At 38.9% G+C, this 22,076-nt stretch overlaps 1 long non-coding RNA gene across 1 annotated transcript; it reads right to left on the bottom strand.

Annotated features, from left to right (window-relative positions):
* Positions 1-5,588: 5,588 nt before the first annotated feature.
* Positions 5,589-7,190, bottom strand: LOC135447499 (uncharacterized). The gene is made up of 3 exons (XR_010440172.1): positions 7,097-7,190; positions 5,825-5,919; positions 5,589-5,738 (listed from the first exon to the last, which is right to left on the bottom strand). It is a non-coding gene; the product is annotated as an uncharacterized LOC135447499 (long non-coding RNA).
* Positions 7,191-22,076: the final 14,886 nt, after the last annotated feature.

Genomic DNA, 22,076 nt, shown 5'->3' on the forward strand with positions numbered 1-22,076 from the left:
AAGTGAACATCTGCAGCTATTGTTTCAGCTGTAAATCTTGTGAATGCTTTTTACTGTAGCAACAAACTGCTAATAAATCCAACTTTCATTGCCAGAAACATATAAAGGACAGGATACACTTCATGATGTTTTCTCAGTGTCCTCCCTGAGCCCATGCACTCAGGCATATTGTTTCCAGATATATTTTATAGCCAGCAGTGATGCACTGTCCCCTCTACCCTTTCCCTTGACTGATGAGACAGAGAACATTGACTGAATGCCATTACCTGGCACTGCCTCCCTCCTGCTCAACAGCAACGGGAGGCTTCATGCTTACAGCTCATATTAGATTTAGCAGCAATCATCAGCATTAATTGCACATAGATCATTTGGCAAACAGACTTCTTTAAAAAAAAAATCCCGATGAAGCAATTTAAGTGCTGCTCCTTCTACTGTGCAAAAGCAACATGTTCCTGGCCCGCTTTTAAAACATATATTTTATGTTTTAAAGGACTGACAGACCAGACACAAGGAAAGATACTCCATAAAGTCTCAGATTTTCAAAGTACTTATAATGCTAATTCAATAAAGTAGCACAAAAGTTAGACACTTCTCAATAACATTAGTTTTCACATAAAAAAAAAAAAAAGAAAAAGAAATTATTCCTACAGTAAGATTTAAGAAGCATTCACATCGCACATATATCTGAGGTCTGAAATTCTCTATTATTGTTAAGCTGGTTTAAATTCAGGCTGAGGGGGGTGGAGGTACATGGCTTGTCAGCAAGCAGTGCTCCATGCAGCAGTGGCTCACTGCTGACAGCAGCACACACCAGCTGGGAGGGGCAGAAGCATTCTCACAGAGTTTTGTTTGCTCTTCACGTGTTCCACTGTACTCTGGATGTGGTGCTGGCAGGGGGATGTTTACAGATCACAAACAAGACGGGGCTGCTGTGGAACTGCCTTGAGCTGTTTCATTTTCCAGCATCACTCTCATTACATGGTTATGACAATGGGAAGATGCCACCAGCTCACATTCCAGGCAGCAGACCAAGGACTTAATGTCACAACTTACTTTATAAGCTTCTTGACCAATCACACAAAACAAAAGCACATTGACAGCAGTTCTATCCAACCACTATAAGCACAGGTACCTTTGGTTAAAACAATGCTTGCTTATTTTGAATACAATACCTGCTTGTAAGCCTTAAACACAATGCACAGAGCTTCATTATTAAGCTTCAAACTTCCTAATATCTTGCTAGATAAACTTAGAGAGTTATTCTAGACAAGCGTTAATACACAGACCATTGTTCTATTTGTCCTTGCTTTTCTACAATTTAAATAATTTTTCTGCTGACCAATCTCATGGCTGCTGCTTAGCTCTAATCACAGTTCTGCTGTCTCTGAGGCCTGCCTTTTGCAGCTTTCCCAAAACCTCTGATTTTATGGATTCCCACATTGATGTACTGTACTCAAATTTTTCTTTGCTTCATTTCTTGAAGGTTTGAAACCCACCATCACCTGCAGCCTTCAGAAATGTAAAGCTGATGGGATAATGTGTGAATTATTGCAGGTTTCTTTGTCTCCACATCTTCACCTATTAACCAAACTGGAAAAGAAAGAGAGAACTGTTCCACACTTGTTGCCACCTGTGTCAAAAGTAAAGATGCCATTATAACCATTTCTCTGGTACAGTTCAGCACAGGCTGCTGAGTCAGGGAAGGCTGCAAATTCAAATTTTATCCGAGAGGTGTATAATTTGTTCTCTGGGACCTCAGCATTTTCCTGATGTTTATCCTTAGCAAGTTCTGTGTAGCTCTGCTGTACTGGTGTTTTCACAGCTGGCCATCTGCCTTCTAGAAGCAGAGCCATCCAAAACTAAAGGAAAGCAACAGCTTAGGAGGCCCTGACTATCAAAGACAGAGAAAAAATATTTCAGTGCTAAAGATAAATGAAAATATTAGAGCACCAAAGACAAATATTTCAGCGTAGAGAAGAGGGAAGAGGGAGTGAAGAAAGAGAAGATGACTATCTTGTATGAAATTAATTTAAATTTTTTTTCTCAAAGTTTTACACAATACATTCTATAGAAATACTTGTCATCACAAAGGGTATCAGACATCAGAGGTCAACAGGTTTTGCAAACATTAGGGATTAGCCATGGTCACTAAATATAATAACAATAAGCAGAGAATGCTGGTGTGTCAAGAAGTGACTTAGTGCATAAAACTATTTTCTCAGTTAAGATGAGCTACATTCCAGAAAATGCACTTTTATGGAAACCATATTTCAATTGGGCATTTATTCCATTAAGTTCAAAAATAGCCAGAAGCACTTTTTATTGCCAGGAGGTACATTAGTATCAATGCATGGCATGGGTTTCCAGACAACTTTTTAGCAGCTTTTCTTTGATTAAAGGCATGCAGGTAGAATGTCCTGAAGAAACTGTAAACAGGTGCATTACAGCAACAGATATGACTTCACAAGTGGGTTGATTGCCTTCTGCTTGGAGACTAAGTGACTGTAAGAAGAGATCCATTTTTGGGGAGTGCTGCCACTGATGTTTTGTTAGTTGGCATTTACTAAACAGACCAAAACAGGTGTATGTTTGATTCAGGGCAGTTTAAGGGAAAGCTGCTTATTCTTTTACAAACTAATCCCTCTTCCCTTGTGTTCAGTCACATAATAGTCTGCAGTTCACAAGTACCAAATAGTAGCTAGCATTGTAAAGATGGAATCAATAGCATAATCCTATTAAATTCCGCAATGCAGGCTACTTTTCAGATATATAGTGGAATCCTCTTAAATCGATTTTTTTTTTAATAAAAGGTAGGGTTATGTGAGGCTCTAGCTAGAAACCTAAAATATATTGTCTACATAATGTTCTTAAGACAGCAGTTCAGTCTGCTTTCCTCTGTACATTTTCTTTGTGTTGGCTGGATTGTAACTGTGATGCTTTGCTAGGTGAACTTCCAAAACCAAACCAACATTTCTTTAGTTATTGAAACCATAGAACAAGGTAAGAATTGTTAAGTTTTCAATGAGAAGTGACATATCTAAGTGCATGTAATCTATTGTTGTGATTTCATCCCAGCCCAACACAGCCATTTGCTCCCCCACCAGGTGGATCCTGGGGAGAGAATGGGAAGGGTAAAATCCAGGAAACCTGTGGGTTGAGATAAAGTCAGTTTAACAAAAGCCACACACACAAGCACAGCAAAACAAGGCATTAATTCACCTCTTCTTGTGGGCAGGCAGGTGTTCAGCCATCTCCAGGAGAACAGGGCCCCATCACAGGTAACAGGGACTTGGGAAGACAAAACCATCCCTTTAAATGTCCCTGCCTTCCTCCACTGCCTCCCCACTCCATATTCTGAGCATAATTTCCTATGGTCTGGAATATCCCTTTGGTCAGTTGGGGTTATCTGTCCTGGCTGTATCTCCTCCCAGCTTTCCAGGCACCTCCAACTTCCTCATCAGTGTGGCAGCATGAATGGCAGGAAAATCCCTGGTTTTGCGTAAGCCCTGCTCAGCAACAACGAAAACATCTCTGTGTTATCAACCCTGTGCTCAGCACAAATCCAAAACACAGCCCCATGCGCTGTGAAGATCAGCTCTACCCCAGCCAAATCCAGCACATTCCATCCCTATCCTGTACTATTTACATCATGCTAAGATCCCACACTGTGCAATACAACTTAATTGCCCACCACGACCCTTGCCTTCTTTTCTAAAATACACAAATGCCCACAGAATGTCTATTGAATTCATTTGGCCCATGACTTTGGGCTGCTTCTGTTGTGGTCATTGCTGTGGGCACACACAAATGCCCACAAAATGTCTGTTGAAATAATTTAGCCCATGACTTTGGGCTGCTTCTGTTGTGGTGGTCACTCAGGACAGGACAGGGGTGTGTGACATGGGGTTACTGGGCACCAAAGCCAGCTCAGCTCACCAAAGTCACTACTGCACTGCAGCTGCTCCTTGTAAGGTTCTCCTCCATGGGTTTTTGTGGCTTCTGTCGCAGTAATTCCTCTAACAGACAACTCAGATCATGGCTTGCAACAATTTCAAGCTACCTTCATAACAGTCTTCACCCCTGGTCCATTTGGGCCGTGTTAATCTGGTGTAATGTTGCAATGAACTGGTCTTCTTCTCCCCAGCCTGGCTGCAGCCAAGGGTTCCTGCTGAAGCCCCCCAGAATCGTCCACATCAGTGTCTTCCATGGGCTGCAGGAGGAAAGCTGCTTCCCCATGGCCTTTACCACAGGCTGGAAGGGAATCTTTGCTTCCCCTGCTCCAGCCTGGTGTCCCAGACACCAGGGACAGTCCTCCTTGCACTTGTCCAGCATTCGTCCTTCCCAAAGGCTGCAGTTCTTCACAAACTGCTCCAGCGTGCGTCCCCCATGAAGTCACAAGTGCTGCCAGCAAATCTGCTCCATCACAGGCATCTCATGGGGTCACATCCTCCTTCAGGCATCCAGCTGCTCTGGCATAGAGTTTCCAGGTGGGTCTCCTCCATTGTCTGCTCATTCACAAGTCACAATCCCTTCAAGTCAAGCTGGGACCCAAGTGCCAGCCTGTCCAGCACAGCAGCCATACCCTGGCCACCTGCCAGGGCAGGCACATCCCTGGCTGTCATCAAACATCCCCAGGCACAATTCAGCGAGGTGACAAGAGGTACAGCACCACAGCAAGGAGTGACAGCCACTAATAAGCACGAGGCTCTCACTGACACTCATGGGAACAAGCCCCATGGCAAGCACAGGAGCCTGCTCATTACTGCCAGACAGAAATTCAATCTGGTACATCCCAGCAGATCTGTCATCTCAAACCCTTCACTGGGCACCAAATAAGGCTGTTGGGGTTTTGGAACAGAATCCCCCAATTCAGTGTCCCCACTGAGATTGTCCCCCACAGCTCGGTCCCCTCCTCTCCCCTGTGACAGGATGGAGAGAACTGGAAGCACAAAAGCAAAGAACAAGGGTTGAGATAAGAACAATTGACTGGAAATAGCTATGGGATAAGAAAAAATAAGCAGTCACATCAACACTGCTAATGAGAGAGGGTAAAAGATACAATCCACACATAAAAACCCCCTGATAATAGACAGTACCAGTGGCTCCCTGCATCACGTTTTCTTGACCGGAAGGAACCCCTTCTTCCCAGAAAACAGTCCCAGCCCCCTGCCAATAATGTAAAGGGCTATAGAAAAACCACTGGGTCCTAGCCATGTCCACTCCCAGCTACTGAAAAAAAAAAAAAAAAACCCTGTCCTGGCCAGAACCAGGGCAGTTATTGCCACCAATTGCCAACATTCCTTCACTAACACAATCGGATTGTTACTTTTTATTGAAAGTTAGTGTTAGCATTTACTTGAGCCTCTTTCTAGACTATATCTCTTTTACTGTTCACTTGATCCCAAACTTTGTCTGCTCATATTTGGAAATTGGAGGAATTCTAAATCTCTTTTGAAAAACTGTCATGTTTGAACAAATAGGAAGATTGAATGCCTTTCCCTGCAGGAATATAGCAGGGGTGTAAATACCACAGCTGTGACACTAGCTAGCTAATTCTTGAACCAAAAAAAAAAAAAAGTTACCTTGTGCTTGGTACCCAGGTCACTGCAGCTTGTGTTATGGTATAATTGCTGATGGGCAGACTGAGATTTCCAGTTGTATCAGTGGAAGATGATTTATCCAGCAAGTCATGCCATAGTCCATACATATTCCAGGAGACCTGGATATTTGTCTCGTGTCTTTCAGAACAAAAAAAGTACACACAGATTTAAGAAATCATTTCTCTGTTTCCACAGAAAAGATCTGCAAATGTTCTCCTTCCTACCTTTCTCCATACCATGAACGCTTTCCAGTTGTGCAGCCACTGCAGATCCTGATGCTATCAGCAGATATTCCAAAAAATTAGGGCCTCTACAGTACCTAGACCGTAGAAGAATCACAAAAATCTGTAACTACAGTTTGTAAGTCACAAAATCAGAGCAACTCTATGATCAGGATGATAAACTGATGCTACCTAAGAGATGACAGATTTCTCATTTCTCCAGGCAATAAATGTACTGTGTTCAATGTTTTCTAGACTAATTTGATGCATTTTTCAGATTGATTTTTATTGCTAACATCACACAGTATCAGAACTCCTGCATTTCACAAATCATCAGCAGCATCCCTCGCATGTGCAGCGCTGTCCACAGACCTTCTCTGAAACGGAATCCTGGGAACAGACAGGGGCTGAGGTCCAGGCAGTGCCTCTGCTTGACCTTCTGGAGCAAGAGGGCCACAAAGGAGCTGGGGAGAGCATCCAGAACCCTGCCTCTGACCCATCCATCTCCCACATTTTAAATGAACCTCTCAATAGATCACAACGCGTTACAAAGGTTCGGGATTGACAGGAGGGGGGGAAAAAAAGAAGCACAAGTGTAGCAGCCTCATTAGGATTCTGCTCTCAGAGACTGCACACAGCTTTGTCTTTTGAAGAGTAAAAGCTGCTTAACAAGTCAGCAATGGCCTGGTCCCCCCCAGAACAGCTATGGTAACAGTGTTCATTGCACAAACACGTTTCTTGAGCTACTTTCCCAAGTCCCTGCTAATGCAAACCTGCGGAGGGAAATAAATGCAAGGCAGCTCTTTTGTCTCCCTGGGTTTTTTAAACACTCCACATGACAAGTATGTCACTCCTGCTTCCTGTCTTTTGCCTTTCTGTTAGAAATTATTCATCAAAATACACATTTCTGAGATTAGGGATGAATAGTTCATGCAGCTAAATCCACAGAATCAGTTGCACAACTGCAGTCAAAGTCAAGCAAAGATTTCAGAGATTTCTGTTCTAGTAAAGACATTTGGCAGTGCACTTTGAGATGTACTTGCTCAAGCCCTTGGAAAAAACTTTTTACAGTTAACAAGAATGCATTAGGGTGGTTACACAATTATGTTAATCAGGGGCCATAACAAAATCAATTTACCCACCCAAAAAAAAAATTTTTTTGGTAGCTCTTTTCATTTTTAGAGGCTGGCAGGCAGAAGTGTTGATTTTCCTCTTCATTCCGATTTTTTCTAAAAATCTGGACACAAACCTCTCCCATCACTTATCTGTCCTTACCTGCAGGGGAGTGCTCTCAGTGCCACATCTGGACTGGGCAGCCACTGCTGCTGCTTCAGCAACTTCATGGCTACTGCATCGAGCCTGAAAAAAATTAATATTTATATTTATTATAAATATTTATAGTTAATATAATACTTATATTAATTTATTTTTATTTTAGATATTATAATTTTATAATTCATATTAATTTAATATTTATTAAATATAATATAATATTATTAAATATAATATATTTAATATTACCATTTAATATAAATATTTATATTTAAATAAAACCAGAGAAACATAACATGTATAATAGATATAATGATGATATATAATAATATATCATTAATATAATGACCAGATAAATCAAATTACTTAAGCACCGTCATAGAGATGTTTAATACCAAAAACTATTTGGACTGCTACTCTTTTGCCTTTCCTAGCCTGAAGGAAAAATTGGGATTGTGTATAAGCAAGGTGCAAGGGGCAGGCTACCTCAGGCCCTTTCTCAGCAGCAGGTTGTGTAATCCTCCATGGGGATTTGATCCCTTCTGTACAACTTTCAGCTACCAAGCTTCAGGGTTCTAATGCTAAAATCACTAAGGCATTAAGCATTTGCTTTAAAACCTTTCTGCTGTATCCTCCTGAAACATGAACCCTGGCCATGAGGGGCAGGAAGCATGAACTTATTAACAAAATGTCTAACAAAAACAAATGCATTTTTGATTAATAAATCAAAATAGAAGCATTAATCTCAAGAGTAAATGAATGAAAAGCACAAAGAAAAGGTCAGTTTTTGAGATTTCTACTGATAAAACTGTATGCTAGTTGTTTTAGGGTATTGATTGTCCCAATCTTTATACATACCCAAGTTGCTAAAATGTGGAATCAGAGACGAAAGTAAAGTGCTTTAAAATAAATTCACACTTGCTTCATACACAATTCTAAACACGGGGCAAATTCAGCCTTTTTAAAAGGGCTGATAATGCCAGTACTGTTCCCCTTCTCCCTGCTCCATCCCTTTGCCCTGGTGAGAAATTTGAATTGAAGAAGCAGAAACTTACTATCCTGTACTATCCTCCCAAAAGCACAACACTGACATAGCTGGTATAGCTTCCATATATAAAACCACACATTTTATTTATAAAGCACTGGAAGACCTAAGCATTTTAGAAAGTCTCAAAATGACAAAAAGTCAAATAAATATACATGCTTAGGGTAGCATTCACAGTGCTGCGTTCATTTGAAAGGTGCTCAGGGACTCACCACTTCAAGAAATCCATGAATTTCTAAAACACATCATCCTTGCCCTTTGAACAGAGACAGAGAGGGAGATGAGCTCATGGCAGAAAGGCTTTCCTGATGAAGTGAAGGGAGACGACCATCCGATTGATGAGCATCGAACTCCGATTTATTGATCAACCATGCACATTTTTATAACTGTGTTAATTAAGTTCATACATATTGCAAAGCCCAAGCTCATCATTGGTTACAGATTAAACAGCAACCCCTCCTTTTGTTTTCAATACCTGTGGTTTGTTATTGAAACCAAGATTTGTGTTCTCACCCTGATATGAAAGGTTCTCAAGGCCTTCATGTTTGTCACTTTTTCTTTCCCATACTTTATCCAAGGACAAGGTATTTACTTGTTATTGAAGACAGGCTTGAGAACTCTTGCTGTTTACAGAAACATGCCTGGGAAACAGGCTTGAGAATTAGTTGCTTACAGCTGCCTTTTACTTCTCCATCAGCTGTATATTTTCAAGGCCTTTTTTCCTTCAAGCCATGTCTGAGCAAAATTCTCCAACACTTTCCACACCCCTGGAAGGAAGAGCACCATTTAGAAGCAGTGGCTGGAGAGCCCCAAGCGCAGGACCCAGCAGTAGCACCAAATTCCCTGAGCAGCACAGAGCTCTTTTGAAAGGAACTACAGGATTAACAAGCCTGATTTCTCATGATTTCATTACTATCTGCTTATATTTAGGAAATGCAGATAGAGGCCTATACACCCCAGGGGTGAGAACAAATTACAGCATAAAAACCTTCACTCAGAATGGCTTGAAGCTCAACATAATTAGTGAAAAGCATGTCTATTTCTTTCTTCCCTTCTCTTTACTTTATAAGCAGAATACATAAAAATAATAAAAAATAACCAAACCACTAACCTGAAACAATGATGTGTTTTCTATCAGACACTGACAAATTGACAGGGAAGGGAGAACAGTCACATTTCTAAGATCACTTTGTGTTATTTTTATATGTACAAGAGAAACATGAGTGATCTGAAAGTATTCTACAGGATATGACTGATTTGACTGGGTGCTGCCTATGCAAAGAAAATAAAACACCTTGCATACTCAGTGAGTCATTCTAGGTACAAATCAAGGAGTGCTTTGGTTTTTTTGGCATCTGATCAGGGCAGGAGAGCCAAAGGTGAACAGTGGTGCTACAGGTCAGCAGCACAACTACAGGGGCATAAATGAGAATGTGTCTACACCTCTAATTAATTAACTTCAGTGTGTTAATTAGTTAGGAAAAAAAATTTGTGTAACCAAGTATGACTATGGAAAGTATTTTCAGTGGAACAGTTCTGATATTTAAAAAGAAAGGGGAGAAAACTGTTCCTGCAAAGACCCATTTTGCAAGTGCTACAGTTTTATGTTGCCCTTTCAGAGTAGACAAGAGAAGGGAAGAAGAAAACCTGTGATTCAGAAATAAGTCTGAATCATTTTTCCTTGGAAGTATGCTTAGAGGACAGTATTCAGCCTGCTAGATAACATCACACTGTGACTCCTACACACAAATATTTCTAATTTGTCACCTAAATTCTCTAATTCAAACATTTATGGTGCCATTATTCCCAATCAATTGAATATCACCATAACAATCTAGTGGAGAATATGATATGCAGACCAACTAGAAATACGCACTAAACTGTGTGTGTATACATATAAATACATATATAAATATATAAATATACTTGGACACATAAGCAACTACACCTGCCCCAGTACATTTTGCTATTTGATGATTCATTAACACAAAGCATAATCATAAGAATATTTTTCTCTCAATTATACATACTTATATTTAATTTCTAAATATTTAAACCCAGATTTTTTTCCTCACTTAGAGCATCTAACACATTTTTCCCTTCACTCGTATGGAAGAAAAATGTTCATAGCCATAAAAATTGATATGTCTTTAGTAATCAGAACATTTCCAGGTAATTGGCAAATACGGAGTCTGTTATTCAGATTTTAGTAAGCCTAAATTAAATGAGCATGAGAGGGGAGATTTGGTTTTGGACCAGGTTAACATTCTACTGAACAGAAAGTGAGTAATGGACTACAGAATTCAGCCTTTGAGTAGCCCAGTGAAAGACCTACGAACAACTATTGTGTCAAAATTTTATTTGGAGAAAGCCCTAAAGCTTCTTTCTGTGTAATTCATGTAAGTCTTGAACTTCTGACATTCATCAACGCAGTGCTTACATACCCTACAAAACAAAATCTTATGTCATGCATCATTAGATGATTTCACACTGCTCCTCCAGTCTGGCTCACTGATGTCAAACACTGTCTTGGAAAATCTCTTAGTACAATTTGGCAGTCTCAATATCACTTTTGTAGTGCAATGAGTCAAAGATAACTTATGCTGTAGTCCAAAAAATTTTAAACTATACCTTTCTTGGTTTGGGTTTTATTCTCAATTTGCTTTTCATATTTAATTTACAATTATTTTGTGCAGAGTCACAGACTCAGCATAGGAGAGGTTATGTGCCCTGCCCACCTATTCAGCCAAAAAGGGCAAGCAGGCTCCACCAAACTTCATATAAGTCCCAAAACCAGTGTATTTGGCTGGTTTCTTCCTCAAGTCACCAGAATCCTAATCCCAAACCAGTTCACACTTAAGGGGGGGATGCTTGATAAGCCACTTGCTGCTCCTCATCAGGAACGGCTCCATAAAAGTGAAGGGCAACCTACTGAGGGAAGGGGGCCAGAATTTCCATTCTAAACAAGTTTAAAAAAGCATTCACGATTTCCACTAGCTCAAAAGTATGGCCATGATTCTTATATGTTATGGAATTTTATTCTGCCCAAAGCTGCCACTCCATTTGAGAGATGGAGGAAAATCTCCACAATGGCCTGTTCTTACTGATAGGAAAATCATTTATAACACAAATCACCCCAAAAGTTCATCTTCTGCAACAGATAGTGCAACAATGCAATTAAAGATGAGTAAACTGAGAGCAGAAGACATTGTTTTTGAACCACAGAAAACCACGTAACTTTTTTTTTTTTTTTTTTTTTTGCTATATTCCTACACAAGGCTTTACATCATGTCTAGTGTAAGTCACAGCTTGGCTTTCCCCATTTCAACTGTCCTGCTTTATAAAATATTCAAATTCAGGAGGACAAAGTATTTTGGGAGTTTGGCTAGAATAAAGGAATGCTCAGAAATTCACAGAAACAATGAAACTATGTTCCTTAACTAATTCCTTATAAACTAATTTCCTTAATTCAACTTTGCTAACTTCAACTTACTTTGCTAAATTCTACTTTACCAAATTCAACTTAACTGAATTCAACTTACTTTACTAAATTCAACTTAACTAAGTCCAGCTTAACTAAGTTCAACTTTACTAAATTCTACTTAACTAAATTTAACTTACTTTACTAAATTCTACTCACTTTACTAAATTCAACTTTACTAAATTCTACTTTACTAAATTCAGCTTACTTTACTAAATTCTACTTAAGTAAATTCAACTTAACTAAATTCAACTTAACTTCTTCACACAGAAGGTATGATTCCCTTTTTTTCCTAGATTTAGTGCGCGACATTCCTTGGCTTGAATTGTTGTAGGGTTTTGTATGTTTTTCTCCTTCGAACACAAAAGTGACAGCAACTCCCAGGACGTACATGGTCGAGTATAAATCTCTCTCCCATATCCCCACCCACTCTTCATTATGACCAGAGCACAGATTTTCTGACCCTGCTAAGAGGATCTCTGCCTTCAGTAATTAAAGTAGTTAATGAGCAGGTCTTTCATTGAGTAGTGTATAATGGGTGGATAAAGCTCACTACTCTTTTAAGTTACATGCTCACTACTCTTTTAACTTAACATGTTCATGTTAAGTTACATCTAAATCATCTACATTTAGATGAATTTGATTTTTTTTCCTTCTATCTTTCATTCTTGTTTCAGTTTAGAATTACAACTGAGCCCACACACGTTTCCTAACTATTTTAATGAGGATGGGTAGCCAGTGAATTATCAAAAGGCTTCAGAAATTGTTCTTGGCTCAATTTTATCCCTCACACTCACATTTGTGTTCAAAGCACAAGTATTTGTCACAGTTCCACAACCTTCATGACACATTTTTGGTGACAGTGCCCGTGCTTCTTCCATCCATGCAAAGAAAAATTCAAATGCCTACTGAGAGACCAAAGGAACCTTACACATCCTTATTGGGATTCTCTGTACTTCAAGAATTGATGATAACCCCTTGAGTACTGGCTGTTCCCTAGTCCTTCATTAGGAAGCTCTGTAGCCAGAAGACATCTTTTTTTTTTTTTTTTACACTGACTAGTAATATGCAGAGATTCTATATTTTTGAGCTAATCTGAGACAATTTAAGATGAATTAACCCAAAAAAGAATTATTTCTTTGACCGCAATTTGAAGAGGCCTTTCAAACACTGAAATGTAAATTTACCACTGGTTAACTCTGACAATTTAAAACAATACATTTTGTTTTGTTGCTCAAATTTAAATTATTCCACAGGGTACAGTTCATCAACCTTAAAATTCTTTAAAGTAAAATCAATATTATCACAGCAGCCCAGCAATGTATTTTATCTTCTGCAGTAGCCTCTTCAAAGAAGCAGCAGTCACCAGGTTAAGACTGGAGGAGGAGCCAGTCCTTCCTGGAGCACATTTTACATTTAATCTGCAGAGATGCACAAAACTGTGGATGTATTCAAACTGAATTACTCTACTGACAGCTAAGGTATTCATATAGTTTATACTTTGTTATTCTTTTCATTTTTAAGATTTTTTTTTCTTAAGTCTTCTATGTTTTCTTTAGCTCCTGTCATCTTCCTAGCCCAGCCCAGTTACACATTCGAGATTCACAAGTGTGCAGAAAAGTCTAAACACCTTCAGCAAATGGCTCCCATGGCATTAATGCATTAGGCACACTAATTTCTCTCTGTTGGTTCACTCCTGTACTGACAGAAAGAAAACCATTCTTTGCTCTTTGCAGAGGTTACTCTGTGTTGTCACAGTAAGTATGCCAACCTACACCGGTGCTTTTCTGCCAGCTCCAACACATTAACAGAGTGTGATGGTTAAATTCTATGTTTCATTGGCTGTTCAGAATCAAATAAGAATCAAATAAAATACAGCACAGCTATATTTGAAATTGTTCTATACACACCATGCATTTTCCTTTTCAGAACACATTGCTCAGCAAACGATGAACATTGGTGCTTATTTGAGAAGTGCAGCATCATGAAGGAAAACTGTGCCCTCATGGTGGTAGATAACCATGAGGAGGAAATGAGAGCAGTCTACACATACTTGGGTAGATGTTATTCCCAAGCCTGAAAAGAGTAGAAGAAATGTTTTCAGACTTCATCAAGAAAAGTGGAATCAACTTCCACTAAAAGCAGGCAAGATATTCAAACATCTTGAGCAGAAGCACTAATAATTCATGAAGATGCAGCTTTCAGCAGCATCCTATGCCTCTGAAGCTACAGCATTTCCACAAACTGCTCTTATGGGGCTTCTAACGTTTATGCAAACATTTTAGACAAATAATTGCATGGCTTCATCCAGTTGTCATGACTCCCCTGACACTGAAATTTTAAAGGTCAAGTATGGTGTGTCTAAACAGTTCAGGTTTTGAAGCACACCAAGAAGAAATTAAAATTTAGAGAAGAAGCAGGGGTGCATGATCTTCCTTTGAGCTCAGTCATGTGGAATTCAGTGATTAGAACCAAGTTAATATACTGAAGAATAAATTAAACTTAAGTTTGTTTGCAAGCAGTTCAAATGATGTCCATCTCCATCTTAAAATAATTTTCAAACAGTTATATTTGCAGACTTCTTAGCATTAAAGGAAATGTATAGCAAAAATAGAATCCCAAGAAAAAGCATTGCTACTTTGCCAATCCCCAGCATGCCTCGTGCTAACTTCAAATTATTTTTCCTGCAAATTCTTCTTCATCCCTATTCTTTTCCAACACATACTTCTAGCTAAGATAGAACAGTGCATTGTTTAAGGACTGGAGAATCAAGGACATACTTCAAGCTGACTAACAGTTGCTAAAACAGGAACAGTTATAAAGAAAAATAATCTTTTTTTTCAAGTGTTTCCAGAATAACACCTGTTTTCCAAGACACGTGGTTCATATATAGATAATTGCTTGATTGCTTGCTTTCATGTCCATGCCAGGAAATACTGGGAATTTATCTTTGACATGATAGAAAAGCACAGCTTTGTTGATATTAGCAATTTTTCTATTTAGTCTTGTTAGAAGACATTCTTAACCTACTAGGGAAAAAAAAAAGCCTCATCAAAACTCACTAATTAAATTACAAGCAAGGTAAGAGTGCATTGCATGAGTTTATTCTGCAACATTTCCATGTGACAGTGTTTACAGGGGTCTGAGAATGAGGGAAGAGATGAGGATCTGACTCCATGTTTCACAAGGCTTGATTCATTATTTTATTATATATATTATATTAAAACTCTGCTAAAAGAATAGGAGAAGGGATTTCATGAGAAGGACAGCTAAGAATAGAAAAAGAAGGAATGATAACAAAGGTTTGTGGCTGGGCTCTCTGAGCCAGCTGGGCTGTGATTGGCCATTAATTAGAAACAATCACTTGAGAGCAATCACAGATGCACCTGTTGCGTTCCACAGCAGCAGATAATCAATGTTTGCATTTTGTTCCTGAGGCCTCTCAGCTTGTCAGGAGGAAAAATCCTAAGGAAAGGATTTTTCATAAAACATGTCTGTGACATTTCCAAGTTATTAACACTTCAGCATTGCTACTCAGTGTCAAACATCTACTTATTTTCAAGTGAGGTCTTAGGTAAAATTGTTGTTTTGTGGGGAAACGTGTTGTCCCTTGGAGATTGACTGTCTCCTTCCAAAGCTGTCATCCTCAGGTTCAGAAAGCACAGCTACATCTCCTCTCACCCACAGCTAGCAGCAATCCCATTGTGTTAATATCATCTCTTTAGAGCATCCCTGCACGTTCATCAATGTGCCCATGGATACAGGCATTGACTAAAGTGCTAAGTGGGGGTAGGCAGGCCAGAGGATGAACTTCACTGATCTGACTGCTGGTCGTGGCCTCTGGGCTGCTCTGCCAGGGTTGGCATCTCCAAAAGCAGCACACTGGCCTCTCGTTTGTCAGGGCTTTGAAGCATCTCTCACTTCCATAAAATCAGTGAGCCTCGGAGGAAGAGCGGGTTGAAATTGAACCCAAGGAAGCCTTCAAGTGAGTTCCTGAAGCAGTTTAGAATTTACCAAAGGGAAATTTTCTCTACGAGATACACTCCAGCACTCTGGTCAGGGAGGCAGGTCAGGAGGTCAGGGAAATGCAGGTAGAGAGAGTAATCTTTCCAACTTTACTTCTGTGTAGAAATGCTTTCCTTATTTATCCACCAAAGTCTAAAAACATTAGCACCCATATTATCTGTTTTGGATGCTGTGAGTAGTTCCATTTGTATTTTCACCTAATCTGTTCTGAATGAAAGGTAATTTCCAGGTGAAAATCTAATTGTTTACCAAAGGATGAAGTATCTGCCTATCAGGGATTAAATAACATGCATTCACATCCCACGTGCAGCATTTCAGCTGATAAATGGGTAGTAAGATGTGCTTCAACAAAAGTAGTGCTGAACTCTGAAAGTTGAAGAGAAGGAAGCATCTGCCAACAATAAATGAAATCCAGGGTCTGTCTTTCCCAATTGTCAGGGAAAAGACCTTGTGGGGTTTGGTTGGGTTATTTCCAAAGGAGCTGATAGCAGCTTCCTTTAAGGAAAAGACTACTGGGCTCATCCAGTTCCACTTGGAGCAGTTTCTGCCTTCACAGTGCTGGCTGCAACGTGCCCAGTCAAGACATGTCTCTGACAAGGAAATGGAAATTGGCCCCAAGCAAATGGAAGCACAGAGCCAATCCTGGGATCCATCTCACACTGCCCAAGCATTAGGGGATATCAAGGGGCAGTTGCAAACTTCCAACATCACCCACGGCAACACACAAAGCCAGGCCACTGGTATCCCTTTGATTCAGCTCTGAATAAGGTTCAAGAAGCCACTTAAAAAAAAAAAAAATCAATGTAGAAAAATTGAGCGTTACCTCCATCCTTCGCTGAAATAGATAAAATCTCTTGCACAAAATCCTTCTCTGATCTACCTATGGGCACTGTCATAATTATTTATGTTTTATGGAATTGATTAAAAGTTCAATAGCAGAAAATTACTCTTGCCCTTAGAATTAAGGACCACCTGAAAATAGTAGGAGACATTGGAAGTTTAATAGATGCATTTTGTCATGACAACACTTCAGTAAACAAGCTGTAACTTAAAAATGAAGGGCTTTCATTTTAAAAAAGGTACCAATTTTCAACTAGCAAGATGATTAATTAACAGAACAGACTGAAAGCTACCAAGGAGTTATCCATATTCAGTATCCAAGGCATATACTTTGAGTCAAACGTGCTACTCTGATCAACCCACACACATTCTGCATCTGTAGAGAAATTGAGAATGCTAGATATTATTCACTATGGAATTAATTGATGAATTTATGCCTTGCTGGATTTAAGGTTATATTTTGCTAAAAGATTTTACTAAAATATTTTACTTAAAGGTGATGTAAGTGACTTCACTGCAGGCAGAGGGGAGAAGGATTGTTTCTCTGGCTGTCTCAGGAGTGCAGGTTGCTGTTAAAGAAAAAGGGCCTTTAACAGTCAGCTAAAACAATATATATATATATATGCTACCACTTCACAATTCACAGACTGTTCCTGTCACCAATAGTCAGTATTTTTACAGTGAGTGAAGCTACTGGTGTAGCAGGCTTCATAATTATTCCAGCTTATAATATTAGAGGCATGCTCTTCTATTCCCTAGAAAAACACTTTAGCCAAAAATAAAGGGAGGAATAACCTTGTTCTAGGGCAGCATAAAGCTTAATTTCCTTCATCTATAGAATGTTTTTCCAAGGTCCAGACATGGAAAAGCATCCTATAAATGAAGGAAATTAAGCTGAAATTAACATGGCTGAGAGATAATTGAGACATTTTTGAAATGAGAAACAGGGTGAATCTTGTGTGTCAACATCAGATATATAAAACAGATCAACAGAACATGCTATATTTTTTTTTTTCTGACAAAGGTGATGATCCTCAGAAAAAAAAGTGCATGATCATCATGCACCAACTTCACCTGTATTAAATTAGATGCCATCTGATAGAAGATTCAACAACTCTGCCTTGCTCTTCTGCACTTAAGGTAACAGAAGTTTTGGTACCATTTGGGTAGTAGTTCTACAGTTAAAAAATTTTGGTTTGTTAAAGGTAAGCAACCTGTTAACTATTTTTTGCAGGTAGATTAAACAGGCTCATTTAACACAAATTTACTTTGTTAGGTTACTGTAAATAATACACTAAAAATTACAGGAGGATGTAGTTACAACAGAATTCAAGAAAACATTAATATCTTCAAAGGGAACTGACTGTGATTGCCAGCCTGCAAACAGAGTCACAGAATATTCTGAGTTGGAGTGGACCCACAAGGGTCATTGAGTCAACTCCAGAAAATGGCCCAGATGGGGCTGAAACCCACAACCTTTGCCTTATTAACACCATGCTCTACCCAGCTGAGCTTTTGTTCTCATGTACTGCATGCGTTCATCTTCCAGACTGCAAAGAAATCAGTGTTTTACATGAATCAGTAATTCTTCTGGCTACACAACAGCACCTTAATCTTTCATCAGCATTCATGCTCTTGCAATTGTATTCAAAACATATTTTTGCTCATGACTAATACCTAAGAATACTCTAATGATCAGAAGATTGTGTCCTAAAAAATATGCCAGGTCTCCTCTTTCATTTTGGAGTGATAGATCTCTATAATCTTTTCAGATAATAATTTAACTATAATGTAATAACATATTTGCAACACAGTTCACCTCTATGAAGCAAATTATTTAGATTATGCTTTTTTTATTTATGCTTCTTTGGATCAAGACACATCTTAGTAAGATTTTGGTCAAGCAAGTGGACTACCTTGATATCATCCTGAATGTTTTTTCTTGCTCTAAAGGAAGTCCATTAATATAATAAGGATACATATTCTTTATGTGAAATTATTTATGTGATTTCCCATGCTCATTTTTAGAAGACGGGTAACACTATAAAGAGGTTTCTTTTAAAGCTTATTTTATCATCTTCTAGTACACAAGTTGTTTTTTTTTTTTTTTTTAGATAAATTTGACCAGAGCAAGCAATTGTTATGAACTGATGCTTTTAACAGTTATGGACAGCTACGGCCTTTAGCATCAACCCCTGCTGCTTTGCAGGTTTGAATGATGTACTTCAATACTTCCCTGCTCTATTTTGTGACAGGAAGAAACTTACCAAGTAGTAAAAAGCATCTTCCCTAAGGTGAACAACCAATGACAACTGCAAAATCTTTTTGACATTTTGAGAGTTGTTAACATGCTCACATTCTCCTTAGCATCTTGAACATGCTAATTATAAATTTCATTACTGAAGGAAAAAAAAAAGCAGCAACCAGTAAGTTCAATGTTTGAGTTTCGTTGCATCTTCTTCTTACAGCATGATCACATTAGAATGATGAATTTGGGATAAAATAACGCCTCTTGAGAACACTACACCATTGTCACCATCATATTTTCTAAAAAATCCTCTTTGCCCAGGATTTCTCTCCTGGGAAGCTGAGAAGCCTCAGAGAAAAAAAGGAAAGCAATATTTTCTCATTTCCTTCTCCTCTGTTTTGTTTTTGTCACCATTGTATTTTCTGAAAAATCCTCTTTGCTAGGATTTCTGTCCTGAGGAGATGAGAAGCCTCAGAGAAAAATGAAAACAATATTTTCTCATTTGCTTCTCCTGTGTTTTGTTTTTGGTTGTCATGACAACACTTCAGTAAACAAGCTGTAACTTTTAAATGAAGAGCTTTCATTTTGAAAAAGGTACCAATTTTCAACTAGTAAGATGATTAATTAACAGAAAAGACTGAAAACTATGCTGCTTTGGAATGTGGTTGGAGATTGTTTATCCAACATGTGAATTGTTCTAACTTAACGACCAGTCATGGTCAGGCTGTGTCAGACTCTGGAGAGAGAGTCATGAGTTTTCTTTATCATTCTTTGTAGCCTTCTGTCTGCATCCTTTCTCTATTCTTTAGTATAGTTTAGTATAGAATTCTATCATATAATTCAACATCATACTATTTAATATCATATAATTTATTATAATAAAATAATAAATCAGCCTTCTAATAACATGGAGTCAGATTCATCATTTCCTTCCTGCCACGGGGGACCCCGAAATTACCACACCAAATTTAGGAACTATGAAGCTCCTTAAATGGGGCCTATTTTTCCCCTGGGTATCTGCCCTTAAGTTGCTGTAACTAAGTGACACATGATTAAATCATCAGTCATGATGTTTCTTTTTGCACACTTGGCAAAGGGCACGTTGCAACAGATGAAACTGGCAACCTTACCACATTTTACTTAAATTACCTTCAGGACAGACATTTATGAAAGGTTCCTTACCAAAAACATTTACCTCCTATATATGCATGTGAGCCATGTATTTATATAATTCTGAATTCTGTTCCACTATATTTGATGAAAACATATATTTTCTAGATTAAAACAATTTTAGAAAGCATATAATACAATCAAGCTTTTTAAGCAAGAGACAGACATGCACAGCAATGTGCTGTTCCCACTGAGTCATGAATGTCTAAGTGATGCAGGGTGTGGAGAAAGCTGAGCAGAATGAGCTAATGTAGCTGAATAAACAAGTCTTCCTGCACAGAAGCTGTTCTTTGGGTCTGAAACAGAAAGATCCTGCTAAGAAAAAGCTATCCAGCTCATCTCCAGGAATAGGAGGTTGGTATTATTCCTTCTATTCTAGGCCTGAAGAAAAGCTTGCACAGATCTGGTGCACATAACCCCCAAACTTCTCTCATTGACAGCAGCCCTTTAAAGAGCATGTAAACAAATGTCCCTAGATCTTCACTTTGACTGGTGTCACTGTAACCCAAACAAGGTCAAACATAAACCAATAATTGTTACTCTATCAGAAACAATATGGGCTTTTTAAGAACCACATTGACAACCATTTCATGAGAAGTTATGTCTCCCCTTTGGAGGGGAGGCACGAATAAATAACCAAGGGCAAGGCAACATCTTCTACTGCATCAAGCGCAGGTTTTGTCAGAGGTAGAGGCAATTTTCATCACAGCATTAGTATGGGGCTATGTTTTGGGTTTGTGCTGAACATGTGTTAATGATGCAGTGGTGTTTCTGCTATTGCTTATCGCCAGTTAGGGTCTGTGTACAAATCACAAACAAAACGGGGCTGCTGTTGAACTGCCTTGAGTTGTTTCATTTTCCAGCATCACTCTCATTACATGGTTATGACAATGGGAAGATGCCACCAGCTCACATCCCAGGCAGCAGATCAAGAACTTAATGTTACAACTTACTTTATAAGCTTTTTGACCAATCACACAAAGCAAAAACACATTGACAGTAGTTCCATCCAACCACTATAAGCACAGGTACCTTTGGTTAAAACACTGCTTGCTTATTTCAAATACAATACCTGCTTGTAAGCCTTAAACACAACGCACAGAGCTCCATTATTAAGCTTTAACCTTCCTAATATCTTGCTAGATAAACTCTTCTGTAGTTTAGAGAGTTATTCTAGACAAGCGTTAATACACAGACCATTGCTCTATTTGTCCTTGCTTTTCTGCTTTTAAAATAATTTTTCTGCTGACCAACCTCATGGCTGCTGCTTAGCTCTGATCACAGTTCTGCTGTCTCTGTGGCCTGCCTTTTGCAGCTTTCCCAAAACCTCTGATTTTGTGGATTCCCACAATTGCTAAGCAGCACATACACAGAGGCCTTTTCCCCTCCTTACCTCACCAGTCACTAAGCTAGAGGTGTTCAAGGAGTTTGTAGGGGACACAGCTGGAAAATCTGATCCCAACTGACCCAAGGAATGTTCCATGTGATGATCCATATGGCATCACACTCAGAACAGAAAGTCAGGGGACCATTATGTGTGGAAGCCCTGCTTTCCTGGGATAGCTGAGCCCCTGCCTGCCCCTGGGAAGGGGTGAATTTATTCCTTGTTTTGCTTTGCCTGTTAATCTGTTTTCATCCCAAGTCACTCGTTTTCTCACTTTTTCCTGCTGGAGAAGAGTGGGCCAGCAGTAATAGGACTGAGTTTATTTTGGGGTTAAACCACAACACATCATTAAACTGTATCCCAAAAAACAACTTCTTGTCTGCTGCATTCCAACACAGAAGGACTGAATCATGAGCTCCAAGGGGAATTTCTGTGTTCCCTTTGGTTTTAAAATCCAGCTTTACTACATACAGTATATAGAGCTGATTGTTATTTCCTCTTATCTGCTAATTGCCACAGATTGCGATGATCTATTTATATCTTCAAAACTACTCCTAAAATGTACTGCAGAATAGTTGCCTGAGGATTCCAAGGCCAAAAGTGATCAATCATTTGGCACATATTGTATTTTTCTGCACAACCAAATTATATTACTGTTTCTCATTAAAAAAAAAAAATCACTACAGTTTGTGGAGAGAAAAAAATGGAAGGAACTATATGAGGAAACCTTTGTTTTTAAAACTAATATAAAGGGGAACAGTACCCAGCCTGTGGATTTTTAGTAATTCC

The sequence above is a fragment of the Zonotrichia leucophrys genome, chromosome 4 (assembly GCF_028769735.1).
Source record: "Zonotrichia leucophrys gambelii isolate GWCS_2022_RI chromosome 4, RI_Zleu_2.0, whole genome shotgun sequence".
In the NCBI taxonomy this organism is placed as follows: domain Eukaryota; kingdom Metazoa; phylum Chordata; class Aves; order Passeriformes; family Passerellidae; genus Zonotrichia; species Zonotrichia leucophrys.